The sequence below is a fragment of the Eschrichtius robustus genome, chromosome 2 (assembly GCF_028021215.1).
Source record: "Eschrichtius robustus isolate mEscRob2 chromosome 2, mEscRob2.pri, whole genome shotgun sequence".
In the NCBI taxonomy this organism is placed as follows: domain Eukaryota; kingdom Metazoa; phylum Chordata; class Mammalia; order Artiodactyla; family Eschrichtiidae; genus Eschrichtius; species Eschrichtius robustus.
In genome coordinates, this window is record NC_090825.1 from 75599267 (window position 1) to 75614653 (window position 15387).

Sequence of the window (15387 nt, forward strand, 5' to 3'; positions counted from 1 at the left end):
TTCTAACTTAAGTTAGCTATTCCCTCAAGCTAATTAAGGTATACTAGTCTGGGGAGAATTCAGTAGGAAAAAAGAAAGCATTAAGGTAACTCATTCAAAAAAAAGGTCAAAAATGGTTAAGAATATCATTTATTTGTACTGTTTTATTTTCAAACTTAAAATAGAGATTTTATTTTGAATTTTATAGAGGTTTTTGTGAACTGTAAAGGATGTTCAGTGTTTATAGAATACAATAAATGGAAATCACATCCTTGCCTTTGGAAGTTACAAAACATAAGCATTTCTTAAAATAAAGTGAGTTATTCCAACTCCCGTCAAATTATTTTGCCTCAGTTTAACACTTCAATATCCAGAAAATAAGGTTTGTCTGTTTATTTTATGAAAATACATCACAGTTTGTTAATATACCACTTAGAACCCCTGAAACCCAATGCTATATATATTTAATGTATAGAAATAAATAGAATAAATGAATAGTGAAATATATATTAAATATATATAAAAATACACTTATATCTGAAATCCATACTCAATATAATTAAATATCAAAACTTGCCATCATGAATTAGCAGGTTGGTTGCTTGCTTTAGCCAAGAATTTGTTATATGTTTATGATAACTAGCTATATATGCAGTTTATCTAGCTATTTCTGCAAGAATTCAAATGGATGTTCTTTTATAAGGTAGTTGATTTCTTTTGCTACTAGTAATACAGTACAATGAATCGTTCCAAGCTCAGGAACAAGCAGCAAAACCCTTAATTTGAATTTATAGTCTACAGAGACTATCTGCAACACAACTTAACTTTCCAACAATTTATTTTAATTAATATGATTTGTTCTATATATTTAAGTAGGAGAGTTATATACCAACCAATGGGACAACTAAGAATGCTAACGGTAACATTTTAAATAGTTATGGCTTAGGGAAAACATAAATGGAAGCATAGCCATCAGTAGTAATGGAAGCTGAACTTTTCCGTTACCAGTAAATCACCCATATTTCCATAGAGACTTTTTTCACCAGTGGATTTTTAAAAATTCTAAGAGTTTAGATAGAAGTCCAAGGTCATGCTATTTGGCTAGCACTCACTGCTGATACAGAAGAAATGCGCTTTGCTAGGAGAAGTGTCAAGACTACTATATATCGTGAGAACCATATTGCTCTTTTTTTCTCAGCAATGTATTTTTCTCAGAGTAATGTACAATTTAATGAATAAAAAAGTCTTTTTCTTTTCTAGCTAAATTTGATGTACTTGGAAATTTTCATGCACTGTGTTCTATAGACACTTGCTGTGTATACCATTTACTAAACTGCTATGTTAAAAGTTACATAAGCTATGTCAAGAAATGTTATTCTTGCTCCAAAAATGATGGTTTAAAAAGTCTTATTTTCATCAAGAAGAAAAGGATTACATATTTGCAACTCTACAACTTCTAAAAATTGAATGCATTTATACTAGCCATGTAAAGCTGATGACAACCCAGGCATCACAGGTTGTTTTGGCAACGCAGACTGGCACAAGGCTAACTAACCACTGCATAACCACTTCTGGGGATAAGAATCTGAATGAAAGCACTATTTATAAACGTGAGATCTATCAGCTGAAATGCCTGTTTGCAACCTCTCGTTCAAATTAATAGCATCATCATGTTTAGAAAAGGATTTGAAATATAGACCTGGCTCATATTTTATTTAAAATTGGCTAATTTAGAAAGTTTAAAACTGTTCTAGAACCTAGGAGAAAATGAGAGCTCTACATGGTTAATGGTGCCATTATTCTTCATTGAGTCACTGCCTATGTATTCATACTCACAGAGTATCCAACGTTCTTTCATTACTGAATGAATGAAATTATTTACTGAATGCCTACTATGTACTGGCACTGGGGGGGGGGGTTTGGAGCATATAATTATGACAGCTAATGCTTATTTAGCAATTTCAATGTACCAGGCACTGTTCTAAGGACTTTGCATATAGTAATTCATTTAGCCCTCATAGCAACTTTAATTAATTAAAAAAATTTTTATTTTATATTGGAGTATAGTTGATTAACAATGTTGTGTTAGTTTCAGGTATACAGCAAAGTGATTCAGTTATACATTTATATGTATCTATTCTTTTTCAAATTCTTTTCCCATTTAGGTTATTACAGAATATTGAGCAGAATTCCCTATGCTATACAGTAGGTCCTTGTTGGTTACCTATATTAAATATAGCAGTGTATACATGTCAATCCCAAACTCCCAATCTATCCCTCCCCCCCACCCTTCCCCCCTGGTAACCATAAGTTCATTCTCTAAGTCTGTGAGTCTATTTCTGTTTTGTAAATAAGTTAATTTGTGTCATTTTTTGTTTTAGATTCCACATATAATTGATACCATATGATATTTCTCTTTCTCTGTCTGACTTACTTCACTTAGTATGATAATCTCTAGGTCCATCCATGTTGCTGCAAATGGTTTTTTTTTTTTTTTTAAGATTTTTAGAAATTTCAGGTAATGTCTGAAACATTTTTATTAACATATTTCCATACAAATAACCCAATGAAAGTATAGTATTAGTTGTTTTGTTTGTTTTTTTATACTGCAGGTTCTTATTAGGCATCAATTTTATACACATCAGTGTATACATGTCAATCCCAATCGCCCAATTCAGCACACCACCATCCCCACCCCACCGCAGATTTCCCCTCTTGGTGTCCATATGTCCATTCTCTACATCTGTGTCTCAACTTCTGCCCTGCAAACCGGCTCATCTGTACCATTTTTCTAGGTTCCACATACATGCGTTAATATACGATATTTGTTTTTCTCTTTCTGACTTACTTCACTCTGTATGACAGTCTCTAGATCCATCCACTTCTCAACAAATGACTCAATTTCGTTCCTTTTTATGGCTGAGTAATATTCCATTGTATATATGTACCACATCTTCTTTATCCATTCGTCTGTTGATGGGCATTTAGGTTGCTTCCATGACCTGGCTATTGTAAATAGTGCTGCAATGAACATTCGGGTGCATGTGTCTTTTTGAATTACGGTTTTCTCTGGGTATATGCCCAGTAGTGGGATTGCTGGGTCATATGGTAATTCTATTTTTAGTTTTTTAAGGAACCTCCATATTGTTCTCCATAGTGGCTGTATCAATTTACATTCCCACCAACAGTGCAAGAGGGTTCCCTTTTCTCCACACCCTCTCCAGCATTTGTTGTTTGTAGATTTTCTGATGATGCCCATTCTAACAGGAGTGAGGTGATACCTCATTGTAGTTTTGATTTGCATTTCTCTAATAATTAGTGATGTTGAGCATCTTTTCATGTGCTTCGTGGCCGTCTGTATGTCTTCTTTCGAGAAATGTCTATTTAGGTCTTCTGCCCATTTTTGGATTGGGGTGTTTGTTTCTTTAATATTGAGCTGAATGAGCTGTTTATATACTTTGGAGATTAATCCTTTGTCCGTTGATTCATTTGCAAATATTTTCTCCCATTCTGAGGGTTGTCTTTTCGTCTTGTTTATGGTTTCCTTTGCTGTGCAAAAGCTTTGAAGTTTCATTAGGTCCCATTTGTTTATTTTTGTTTTTATTTCCATTACACTAGGAGGTGGATCAAAAAAGATCTTGCTGTGATTTATGTCAAAGAGTGTTCTTCCTATGTTTTCCTCTAAGAGTTTTATAGTGTCCAGTCTTATATTTAGGTCTCAAATCCTTTTTGAGTTTATTTTTGTGTATGGTGTTAGGGAGTGTTCTAATTTCATTCTTTTACATGTAGCTGTCCAGTTTTCCCAGCACCACTTATTGAAGAGACTGTCTTTTCTCCATTGTATATCTTTGCCTCCTTTGTCATAGATCAGTTGACCATAGGTGCGTGGGTTAATCTCTGGGCTTTCTATCTTGTTCCATTGATCTATGTTTCTGTTTTAGTGCCAGTACCATATTGTCTTGATTACTGTAGCTTTGTAGTATAGTCTGAAGTCAGGGAGTCTGATTCCTCCAGCTCCGTTTTTTTGCCTCAAGACTGCTTTGGCTATTCGGGGTCTTTTGTGTCTCCATACAAATTTTAAGATGATTTGTTCTAGTTCTGTAAAAAATGCCATTGGTAATTTGATAGGGAATGCATTGAATCTGTAGATTGCTTTGGGTAGTAGAGTCATTTTCACAATGTTGATTCTTCCAATCCAAGAACATGGTATATCTCTCCATCTGTTGGTATCATCTTTAATTTCTTTCATCAGTGTCTTATAGTTTTCTGCATAAAGGTCTTTTGTCTCCCTAGGTAGGTTTATTCCTAGGTATTTTATTCTTTTTGTTGCAATGGTAAATGGGAGTGTTTCCATAATTTCTCTTTCAGATTTTTCATCATTAGTGTATAGGAATGCAAGAGATTTCTGTGCATTAATTTTGTATCCTGCAACTTTACCATATTCATTAATTAGCTCTAGCAGTTTTCTGGTGGCAGTTTTAGGATTCTCTATGTATAGTATCATGTCATCCGCAAACAGTGACAGTTTTACTTCTTCTTTTCCAATTTGTATTCCTTTTATTTCTTTTTCTTCTCTGATTGCCGTGGCTAGGACTTCCAGAACTATGTTGAATAATAGTGGTGAGAGTGGACATCCTTGTCTCGTTCCTGATCTTAGAGGAAATGCTTTCAGTTTTTCACCATTGAGAATGATGTTTGCTGTGGGTTTGTCATATATGGCCTTTATTATGTTGAGGTAGGTTCCCTCTACGCCCACTTTCTGGAGAGTTTGTATCATAAATGGGTGTTGAATTTTGTCAAAAGCTTTTTCTGCATCTATTGAGATGATCATATGGTTTTTCTTCTTCAGTTTGTTAATATGGTGTATCACATTGATTGATTTGCGTATATTGAAGAATCCTTGCATCCCTGGGATAAATCCCACTTGATCGTGGTGTATGATCCTTTTAATGTGTTGTTGGATTCTGTTTGCTAGTATTTTGTTGAGGATTTTTGCATCTATATTCATCAGTGATATTGGTCTGTAATTTTCTTTTTTTGTAGTGTCTTTGTCTGGTTTTGGTATCAGGGTGATGGTGGCCTCATAGAATGAGTTTGGGAGTGTTCCTTCCTCTGCAATTTTTTGGAAGAGTTTGAGAAGGATAGGTGTTAGCTCTTCTCTAAATGTTTGATAGAATTCACCTGTGAAGCCATCTGGTCCTGGACTTTTGTTTGTTGGAAGATTTTTAATCACAGTTTCAATTTCATTACTTGTGATTGGTCTGTTCATATTTTCTGTTTCTTCCTGGTTCAGTCTTGGAAACTTATACCTTTCTAAAAATTTGTCCATTTCTTCCAGGTTGTCCATTTTATTGGCATAAAGTTGCTTGTAGTAGTCTCTTAGGATGCTTTGTATTTCTGCGGTGTCTGTTGTAACTTCTCCTTTTTCATTTCTGATTTTATTGATTTGAGTCCTCTCCCTCTTTTTCTTGATGAGTCTGGCTAACGGCTTATCAATTTTGTTTATCTTCTCAAAGAACCAACTTTTAGTTTTATTGATCTTTGCTATTGTTTTCTTTGTTTCTATTTCATTTATTTCTGCTCTGATCTTTATGATTTCTTTCCTTCTGCTAACTTTGGGTTTTGTTTGTTTTTCTTTCTCTAGTTTCTTTAGGTGTAAGGTTAGATTGTTTACTTGAGATTTTTCTTGTTTCTTTAGGTAGGCTTGTATAACTATAAACTTCCCTCTTAGAACTGCTTTCGCTGCATCCCATAGGTTTTGGGTCGTCGTGTTTTCATTGTCATTTGTCTCTAGGTATTTTTTGATTTCCTCTCTGATTTCTTCAGTGATCTCTTGGTTATTTAGTAACGTATTGTTTAGCCTCCATGTGTTTGTCTTTTTTACGTTTTTTTCCCTGTAATTCATTTCTAATCTCATAGCATTGTGGTCAGAAAAGATGCTTGATATGATTTCAATTTTCTTAAATTTACTGAGGCTTGATTTGTGACCCAAGATGTGATCTATCCTGGAGAATGTTCCATGCGCACTTGAGAAGAACGTGTAATCTGCTGTTTTTGGATGGAATGTCCTATATATATCAGTTAAATCTATCTGGTCTATTGTGTCATTTAAAGCTTCTGTTTCCTTATTTATTTTCATTTTGGATGATCTGTCCATTGGTGTAAGTGAGGTGTTAAAGTCCCCCACTATGATTGTGTTACTGTCAATTTCCTCTTTTATAGCTGTTAGCAGTTGCCTTATGTATTGAGGTGCTCCTATGTTGGGTGCATATATATTTATAATTGTTATATCTTCTTCTTGGATTGATCCCTTGATCATTATGTAGTGTCCTTCCTTGTCTCTTGCAACATTCTTTATTTTAAAGTCTATTTTATCTGATATGAGTATAGCTACTCCAGCTTTCTTTTGATTTCCATTTGCATGGAATATCTTTTTCCATCCCCTCACTTTCTGTCTGTATGTGTCCCTAGGTCTAAAGTGGGTCTCTTGTAGACAGCATATATATGGGTCTTGTTTTTGTATCCATTCAGCCAGTCTATGTCTTTTGGTTGGGGCATTTAATCCATTCACGTTTAAGGTAATTATCGATATGTATGTTCCTATGACCATTTTCTTAATTGTTTTGGGTTTGTTTTTGTAGGTCCTTTTCTTCTCTTGTGTTTCCCACTTAGAGAAGTTCCTTTAGCATTTGTTGTAGAGCTGGTTTGGTGGTGCTGGATTCTCTTAGCTTTTGCTTGTCTGTAAAGCTTTTGATTTCTCCATCAAATCTAAATGAGATCCTTGCCGGGTAGAGTAATCTTGGTTGTAGGTTCTTCCCTTTCATCACTTTAAGTATATCATGCCACTCCCTTCTGGCTTGCAGAGTTTCTGCTGAGAAATCAGCTGTTAACCTTATGGGAGTTCCCTTGTATGTTATTTGTCGTTTTTCCCTTGCTGCTTTCAATAATTTTTCTTTGTCTTTGATTTTTGCCACTTTGATTACTATGTGTCTTGGCGTGTTTCTCCTTGGGTTTATCCTGTATGGGACTCTCTGCGCTTCCTGGACTTGGGTGGCTATTTCCTTTCCCATGTTAGGGAAGTTTTCGACTATAATCTCTTCAAATATTTTCTCTGGCCCTTTCTCTCTCTCTTCTCCTTCTGGGACCCCTATAATGCGAATGTTGTTGCATTTAATGTTGTCCCAGAGGTCTCTTAGGCTGTCTTCATTTCTTTTCATTCTTTTTTCTTTAGTCTGTTCCGCAGCAGTGAATTCCACCATTCTGTCTTCCAGGTCACTTATCCGTTCTTCTGCCTCAGTTATTCTGCTATTGATTCCTTCTAGTGTAGTTTTCATTTCAGTTATTGTATTGGTCATCTCTGTTTGTTTGTTCTTTAATTCTTCTAGGTCTTTGTTAATCATTTCTTGCATCTTCTCAATCTTTGCCTCCATTCTTATTCCGAGGTCCGGGATCATCTTCACTATCATTATTCTGAATTCTTTCTCTGGAAGGTTGCCTATCTCCACTTCATTTAGTTGTTTTTCTGGGGTTTTTTCTTGTTCCTTCATCTGGTACATAGCCCTCTGCCTTTTCATCTTGTCTATCTTTCTGTAACTGTGGTTTTTGGTCCACAGGCTGCAGGATTGTAGTTTTTCTTGCTTCTGCTGTCTGCCCTCTGGTGGTTGAGGCTATCTAAGAGGCTTGATGGGAGGCTCTGGTGGTGGGTAGAGCTGACTGTTGCTGTGGCGGTCAGAACTCAGTAAAACTTTATTCCACTTGACTGTTGATGGGTGGGGCTGGGTTCCCTCCCTGTTGGTTGTTTTGCCTGAGGCAACCCAACACTGGAGCCTACCTGGGCTCTTTGGTGGGGTTAATGGCAGACTCTGGGAGGGCTCACGCCAAGGAGCACTTCCCAGAACCTCCGCTGCCAGAGTCCTTGTCCCCACAGTGAAACAGAGCCACCCCCCGCCTCTGCAGGAGACCCCCCAACACCAGCAGGTAGGTCTGGTTCAGTCTCCCCCAGGGTCACTGCTCCTTCCCCTGGGTCCCGATGCGCACACTACTTTGTGTGTGCCCTCCAAGAGTGGGGTCTCTGTTTCCCCCAGTCCTGTCGGAGTCCTGCAATCAATTCCCACTAGGCTTCAAAGTCTGATTCTCTAGGAATTCCTCCTCCCGTTGCCGGACACCCAGGTTGGGAAGCCTGACGTGGGGCTCAGAACCTTCACTCCAGTGGGTGGACTTCTGTGGTATAAGTGTTCGCCAGTCTGTGAGTCACCCACCCAGCAGTTATGGGATTAGATTTTACTCTGATTGCGCCCCTCCTACCGTCTCACTGTGGCTTCTCCTCTGTCCTTGGACGTGGGGTATCCTCCTTGGTGAAGTCCAGGGTCTTCCTGTCAATGATTGTCCAGCAGCCAGTTGTGATTCTGGTGCTCTCGCAAGAGGGAGTGAGAGCACGTCCTTCTACTCCGCCATCTTGGTTAATCTGCAAATGGTTTTATTTCATTATTTTTATGGCTGAGTAATATTCCTTTGTATATATATACCACATCTTCTTTATCCATTCCTCTGTCAGTGGACATTTAGGTTGCTCTGTGTCTTGGCTATTGTAAATAGTGCTGCAATGAACGTTGGGGTGCATGTACCTTTTCGAATTATGGTTTTCTCCAGATATATGTCCAGGAGTGGGATTGCTGGATGATATGGTAGTTCTATTTTTAGTTTTTTAAGGAACCTTCATACTATTCTCCATAGTGTCTGTACCAATTTACATTCTTACCAACAGTGTAGGAGGGTTCCCTTTTCTCCACACCTGCTCCAGCATTTATTGTTTGTAGACTTTTTGATGATGGCCATTCTGACCAGTGTGACATGGTACCTCATTGTAGTTTTGATTTGCATTTCTCTAATAATTATCGATGTTGAGCATCTTTTCATGTGCCTCTTGACCATCTATATGTCTTCTTTGAAGAAATGTCTATTTAGATCTGCCCAATTTTTGATTGGGTTGTTTGGTTTGTTTTTTGTTTTTTTGATATTGAGCTGCATGAGCTGTTTGTATAGTTTGGAGATTAATTCCTTGTTGGTCACTTCATTTGCAAATATTTTCTTCATTCTGTGGGTTCTCTTTTTGTTTATGGTTTCCTTTGCTGTGTAAAAGCTTTTAAGTTTAATTAGGTCCCATTTGTTTATTTTTGTTTTATTTTCATTACTCTAGGAGGTGGATCCAAAAAGATATAGCTGCAATTTATGTCAAAGAGTGTTCTGCCTATGTTTTCCTTTAAGAGTTTTATAGTATCCAGTTTTACATTTAGGTCTTTAACCCATTTTGATTTTACTTTTTGTGTATGGTGTTAGAGAATGTTCTAATTTCATTCTTTTACATGTAGCTGTCCAGTTTTCCCAGCACCACTTATTGAAGAGACTGTCTTTTCTCCATTGTATATTCTTGCCTCTTTGTCGTAGATTAATTGACCATAGGTGTGTGGGTTTATTTCTGGGCTTTCTGTCCTGTTCCATTGATCTATATGTCTGTTTTTGTGCCAGTACCATACTATTTTGATGACTATAGCTTTGTACTATACTCTGAGGTCAGGGAGCCTGATTCCTCCAGCTCTGTTTTTCTTTCTCAAGATTGCTTTGGCTATTTGGGGTCTTTCGTGTCTCCATACAAATTTTAAGATTTTTCATTCTAGTTCTGTGCAAAATGCCATTGGTAATTTGGTAGGGGTGGCACTGAATATGTAGATTGCCTTGGGTAGTATAGTCATTTTGACAATATTGCTTCTTCCAATCCAGGAACATGGTATGTCTTTCCATCTGTGTCATCTTCGGTTCCTTTCATCAGCGTTTTACAGGTTTCCAAGTACAGGTCTTTTGCCTCCTTAGGTAGGTTTATTCCTAGGTATTTTATTCTTTTTAATGCGATGGTAAATGGGATTGTTTCTTTAATATCTCTTTCTGGTCTTTTGTTGTTAGTGTATGGAAATGCAACAGATTTCTGTGTATTAATTTTGTATTCTTCACCTTTACCGAATTCATTGATGAGCTCTAGTAGTTTTCTGGTAGCATCTTTAGGATTTTCTATGTATAGTATCATCTCATCTGCAAATCGTGACAGTTTTACTTCTTCTCTTCCAATTTGGGTTCCTTTTATTTCTTTTTATTCTCTGATTGTCATGGCTAGGACTTCCAAAACTATATTGAATGAAAGTGGTGAGAGTGTATACCCTTGTGTTGTTCCTGATCTCAGAGGAAATGCTTTCAGGTTTTCACCTTTGAGTATGATGTTAGTGGTAGGTTTGTCGTACCTTTATTATGGCCTTTAAATATGGCCTTTAAATTTAAATATGACCTTTAAATATGGCCTTTATTATGTTGAGGTATGTTCCCTCTATTCCCACTTTCTGGAGAGTTTTTTTAATCATAAAGGGTGTTGAATTTTGTCAAAAGCTTTTTCTGCATCTATTGAGATGATCTTATGGTTTTTATTCTTCAATTTCTTGATGTGGTATATCACACTGATTGATTTGCAGATGTTGAAAAATCCTTGATTCTCTAGGATAAATCCCACTTGATCATGGTGTATGAACCTTTTAATGTACTATTGAATTCAGTTTGCTAGTATTTTGTTGAGGATTTTTGCATCTGTGTTCATCAGTGATATTGGCCTATAATTTTCTTTTTTTGTGATATCTTTGTCTGGTTTTGGTGTCAGGGTGATGGTGTCCCTCACAGAATGAGCTTGGGAGTGTTCCTTCCTCTGCTGATTTTTGGAATAGTTTCAGAAGGATAGGTGTTAAGTCTTCTCTAAACGTTTGCTAGAATTTGCCTGTGAAGCCATCTGGTCCTGGACTTTTGTCTGTTGGGGATTTTTAAATCACAGTTTCAATTTCAGTACTTGTGATCGGTCTGTTCATATTTGTGTGTGGATGATTTCCTACCTTTACTGCATGTTTGCCTTTACTAGTGGGCTCTTCCATTTGTAATTTTCTTGTTTCTTGTTGTGGCCTTTTCTTTTTCACCTAGAGAAGTTCCTTTATTGTTTGTTGCAAAGCTGGTGTGGTAGTGCTGAATTCTTTTAGCTTTTGCTTGTCTGTAAAGCTTTCGATTTCTCCATCGAATCTGAATGAGAGCCTTGCCGGATAGAGTGTTCTTGGTTATAGCTTCTTCCCTTTCCTCACTGTAAATATATCATGTCACTTCCTTCTGGTCTGCAGGGTTTCTGCTGAGAAATCAGCTGATAACCTTATGGGAATTCCCTTGTATGTTATTTGTTGCTTTTCCCTTGTTGCTTTTAATATTTTTTCTTTGTTGTTAATTTTTGTCAACTTGATTAGTATGCATCTCAGCATGTTCCTCCTTGTGTCTGTCCTGCCTGCAACTGTCTGAGCTTCTTGGACTTGGGTGACTGTTTCCATTCCCATGTTAGGGAAGTTTTCAGCTATTATCCTTCAAATATTTTCTCAGGTCCTTTCTCTCTCTCTTCTCCTTCTGCAATAACTATAATGAGAATGTTGATGCATTTAATGTTGTCCCAGAGGTCTCTGAGACTGTCCTTGTTTCTTTTCATTCTTTTTCTTTATTTTGTTTCATGGCAGTGATTTCTGCCATTCTGTCTTTCAGCTCACTTATTCGTTCTTCTGCCTCAGTTATTCTGCTATTGATTCCTTCTAGTGTATTTTTCATTTTAGTTATTGTACTGTTCATCTCTGTTTGTTTTTTCTTTAGTTCTCCTAGGTCTTTGTTAAACATTTCTTGTATCTTCTCGATTTGTACCTCCATTCTTTTTCTGAGATCGTGTATCATTTTTACTATCATTACTCTGAATTCTTTTTCGGGTAGATTGCCTATCTCCACTTCATCTAGTTGTTCTTCTGAGGTTTTATCTTATTCCTTCATCCGGGACATATTCCTCTGCCATTTCATTTTGTCTAACTTTCTTTGATTGTGGTTTCCATTATGTGGGCTGCAGGGTTGTAGTTCTTCTTGCTTCTGCTGTCTGACTCTGCCGTGGATGAGGCTGTCTAAGAGGCTTGTGCATGCTTCCTGGTGGGAAGAACTGGTTCTTGCCCACTGGTGGGTGGAGCTGGGTCTTGTCCCCCTGATGGGCAGGGTTGTGTCAAGGGGTGTGTTTATCAGGCAGCTGTGTGCTCAGGAAGACTTTAAGCAACCTGGCTGCTGATGGGTGGGGCTGTGTTCCTGCCCTGTTGGTTGTTTGGCCTGAGGCATCCCAGCACTGGAGCCTACAGGCTGTGGGGTGGGGCCAGGTCTTGGTGGGAAAATGGCCTCCAGGGGTGCCCATGCTAATGAGTACTCCCCAGAACTACTGCTGCCAGTGTTTTTGTCTCCACAGTGAGCCACAGCCACACCACACCTCTGCAAGAGACCCTCCAATACTAGCAGGTAGGTCTGGCCCAGTGTCTTATGAAGTCACTGCTTTTTTTTCCTGGGTCCTGGTGTGCACAAGACCTTGTGTGTGCCCTCCAAGAGTGGAGTTTCTGTTTCCTCCAGTCCTGTGGAATTCCTGTGATCACACACTGCTGGCCTTCAAAGCCAGATTCTCTGGGGGCTCCTCCTCCAATTGCCAGACCCACAGGCTGGGGATCCTGACGTGGGACTCAGGACTTTCACACCTGTGGCAGAACTTCTGTGGTGTAATTATTTTCCAGTTTGTGGGTTGCCCACCCAGTGAGTATGGGATTTGATTTTATTGTGATTGCACCCCTCCTACTGTCTCGTTGTGGCTTCTTCTTTGTCTTTGGATGTAGAGTATCTTTTTTGGTAGGTTCCACCGTTTTTTTTGTTGATGGTTGTTCAGCAGTTAGTTGTAATTTCGGTGTTTTTGTAAGAAGAGGTGAGTTCACGTCCTACTACTCCACCATCTTGTCTCTGTCTAGCAACCTTAATTATTGCCACACACCAGGAGTTACCCAGGGTCACACAACTGGTCCGTGGTGGAGCCAGGATTCTAACCCAAGCAGCTGGCTCTAGAGTTAATGCTCTTACCCACTATAGTACATCTACTGCAACCTATGTCTCTGTGTCTCCTATAATAATAAGTTAAATGTGAGCTGCTCACAGTTTAAGACCAGTTAATATCCACTCTGTATTTGTTAACAAATTAATTAATGGGAAAAAAAACAACAGTCTCTTTGCATCCCATGATGGCAGGCCAGAACTGGAAGACCTGATTTATTTCAGACCCACTTGAGTTGAGATGCCTCAACTTTTACAGCGGTGGCAGATTAGGAGCCTCTCAAGATAACTCCCATTGCTTCAGCTCTTTGGGGATGATGGGACCACTTCCTCACTTCCCTTCCTTACTCCTGGGGAACTAATTAGAAGTACTGCTTCCTCTAACTTCATGCTGATATCAAGGAGGTTGGGAGGCATGATAAACAAGATCTTTACCCTCAAAGAAAGAACTTATATTTGAATGGATATCAAAGCTATTTCAAGAAATTTTTTCATCTTATGGCCCCTTCAGTAAGCTGTGGTGCCCTCTTCAATAGCTACACAAAATGTGGAGTATATCATGTGTCCAGACTTGGTCACTTTCCAAGATTCTTGCTGTTTCAGCTTAGGATATTTAACATGAAATCACCACTGCAATGTGGTGCCTCCATAGATGAATTTTAAGTTTTAATAATTTTTCATTTTCACCTTTGAGAGTAGCTCTGTATACATTTTAAAAATTAAAAAATCAAAGCAAAACACGGCCAACACTTTGATGTGAGTCCAAGCTTTGGTAAAATGCATAAAAGTAACACCAAGTCCAAGAGAAATTGAAAGTCTAAGCACATTTTGCTTGCATTCGTTCCTTGTTTCTAATTTAATAAATATTTCCCAGAATGGAGTTTGTAAATCAAAGTAAATATATATATATAAAATGCTCACTTATTCCCTTTTGGGTTCTGTGTCAATTGTGTACATTTCATAAATATAAACATAAGACATGTTTGCTAAGGAATTACATTTGTAGATGTGGCAACCTCATGGCTTAAAGTATAAAAAATTCATACCTTGTCAATTATGAATTGCATTTCCCCCATTTGTATAGACTATGGAACTTTTTTGAGTACTGGCTAAAAATGTACATGATACTATTTCAGATGTAAGTATTGCTTAAAAAAAAAAAAAATCAATGTCACCCTGCCTTAAGAGATGAAACATCTGAAAACTATAATCCTTTTAAATAAATTTTAAAAAATCTATTCTTTGCTCATTTATTCAGCTTTCTTCTCACTATAGCCAATTACCAACCTTATCAGTCCATTTCCTTTTATTTATATTTTAGTCCAATGAGTGTCATAACAGGAAGTGTGAATACCCTTTAATACTTACAGATTTTTTTTCAAATTTAAACATCTTTCTTGCTAAGCAGAATTAATGCACTGACTCACTCCCACAGCTATCACCCTGGATGCCCTTTTTCTATTTCATTACCATTTTGTGGATGAACACATCCCTGGTGTGGTATTTATCTTGATAGGTAGTGAAAAAACAGTCTTGCCTCAAAAAGCCATGCCATGTTTCCAGCCCTTGTTTATAAGGCATCTTCCAGCAGCAATCTCACTGCAGAGTTGTATGTACTAAATGGTGGCCCAACCCAGATCACTGGTATTTTCCCTGAGTAAAATCCTATGTATGCTGTCAATTTAATTAGAAACTGGCCCTTTGCTCTATCTTCCCAATTACCTCACCCATTATCTCTCATAACCTAAAATCATATCATCCTCCAGAGAATAGGTTATTTCTCCAAACATCCTTGTCTCATTGCTTCCAGATAACTGTGACCCTTTTTCCCCTTCAACTGCTTATAGTCATTTTAACATCTGTCATCACAGCTTAAGGTATGATTATGTCTAATAATGCTTTATTTTGCAGTGGGTGTATCACAGTTATTGCCATATACAGAAAATTCTGACTGACATTTCCAGAGCTTTTTGGTGACAGAGTAAGTAAAGTAGTGTATTACCTCTTTCTATGACTGCCAGGTGAATAACCCAACACAACTACCTAATATCTTGAGAGAAGGCCTTACTATTTTGGAGAGCCTTTTCCCCCATTTCACATCCCCACAGCACTGCCCTTCATTCCTCTCCTCTGAGTTTATCTCCCTAATTTAAATTCTAACTTCAAATATATCAGTTGACTAATACTAAAGTTAACTTCCAAAAGGAGTCCATTTAAATACCTTCCTTCTATACTTAATGATACAGATTTAAAGTTGAATATTTGTCATTTTTTAATGGAAATATCTAGGAAGCATTAAAAAATAAAGTGAACAATTGACATTGAAATATTTAGTAAACAAAATCATTTCAGTTATTTCTGTCCTACCACCTAACCTATTTGCCATAACCTATGAATTTGGCCAAAATGCAGGAAGTCTAATTCAAGCTGACATTCAAAGGTTATTCTCAT

At 37.5% G+C, this 15387-nt stretch overlaps 1 protein-coding gene and 1 long non-coding RNA gene across 5 annotated transcripts in view; one reads left to right on the plus strand and one right to left on the minus strand.

The window, feature by feature from the left end:
- The window catches only part of LOC137759428 (uncharacterized), an 84628-nt gene that overhangs the window by 38943 nt on the left and 30298 nt on the right, over positions 1-15387 (plus strand). The window contains exon 5 of one of the 3 annotated variants that reach the window (XR_011073097.1): positions 14848-14917. The exons of the other annotated variants lie outside the window; for them this stretch is intronic. This is a non-coding gene — a long non-coding RNA (uncharacterized lncRNA). The remainder of the gene's footprint in view (positions 1-14847; positions 14918-15387) is intronic. 3 annotated transcript variants of the gene reach the window in all.
- The window catches only part of KIAA0825 (KIAA0825 ortholog), a 408207-nt gene that overhangs the window by 10394 nt on the left and 382426 nt on the right, over positions 1-15387 (minus strand). The gene's annotated exons all lie outside the window — the stretch shown is intronic.